This window comes from Octopus bimaculoides, chromosome 3 (genome assembly GCF_001194135.2).
Source record: "Octopus bimaculoides isolate UCB-OBI-ISO-001 chromosome 3, ASM119413v2, whole genome shotgun sequence".
In the NCBI taxonomy this organism is placed as follows: Eukaryota; Metazoa; Mollusca; class Cephalopoda; order Octopoda; family Octopodidae; genus Octopus; species Octopus bimaculoides.
The window spans coordinates 1968577-1969624 of NC_068983.1; the positions used below are offsets into that span (position 1 = coordinate 1968577).

Genomic DNA, 1048 nt, shown 5'->3' on the forward strand with positions numbered 1-1048 from the left:
TATATATATATATATATGTCGTTGAAAGCTCGAAATAGGGAGTAATTAGCAGCCGACAATTGCGAAGGTGGTTAGACTTCTGTCGCTATTTTGTCCCGTTACTTCTCTTTAATTATGTGTTTATGTATTGTTCATTCGTTGGTGATGTCCTGAATTTTACGTATTATGTGTATATATATATATATATGCACATGGGATGGGCTTTTGTTTTAGTTTCCACTCACAAGGCTTTGGTCGGCCGATTGCTGTGGTAGAAGACACTTGCCAAACGTTCCACGCAGACAGACTGAACCCGGAACCATGTGGTTGGGAAGCAAACTACTTACCACACAGTCACGCCTGCGCCTATACATCAAAACGCAATGAAAATTTTATTCAAAATAGTCTTTACTTGCTTTAGTGTTTCTTTAGATATATGGTACTGAAACAATGAATAAAAGATGAATCTATCACGAGTTCTACGTATCTGAGTCTCTAACGTTTCTTAACACACATTCACATCACGAGTGTTGATTATATTCTGATATGTATATAAAATCAGTTTGTAAATAATTTAAAATATATAATCATTATAACGTTTCTTTCGTGATACCCTATTTCAAACTTTTGATAAATTACGAAAGTGAAACTCAGTGTTACGGTACAAGAATTCTCCGCAATAAATAATGAAAATTATTCATAAACAAATCAGTATGTAATTATTTGTCGATGACTGATTGATTCTGAAGAAATATTAGAAACAATGGCCCTCATTCATTTAGTCATATTTCTAATAAAACATGATCTACAATTTATGAGTATGTGCATGCGGGTGTATATGTATGTATATATATAAATATGTACATGCATATGCACATATCTTTGAATAGATATACAAAGATATGTCTGCGTGTGCTTATGTCTGTGTGCGTACGTGTGTGGTTGCGTGTATGAGTGCGCGTATGTATGTGTGTGTGTGTGAGAGAGAGAGAGAAAGAGAGAGAGAGACAGACAGAGAGACAGACAGACAAATAGACAGAGGGTATGTGTGTATAACTATAAATTCATA

General features: G+C 34.5%; 1 protein-coding gene across 6 annotated transcripts in view; it reads left to right on the forward strand.

Moving 5' to 3' along the window:
• LOC106877248 (neuropeptide S receptor) overlaps nt 1-1048 on the forward strand; it is a 543162-nt gene that overhangs the window by 329075 nt on the left and 213039 nt on the right. The gene's annotated exons all lie outside the window — the stretch shown is intronic.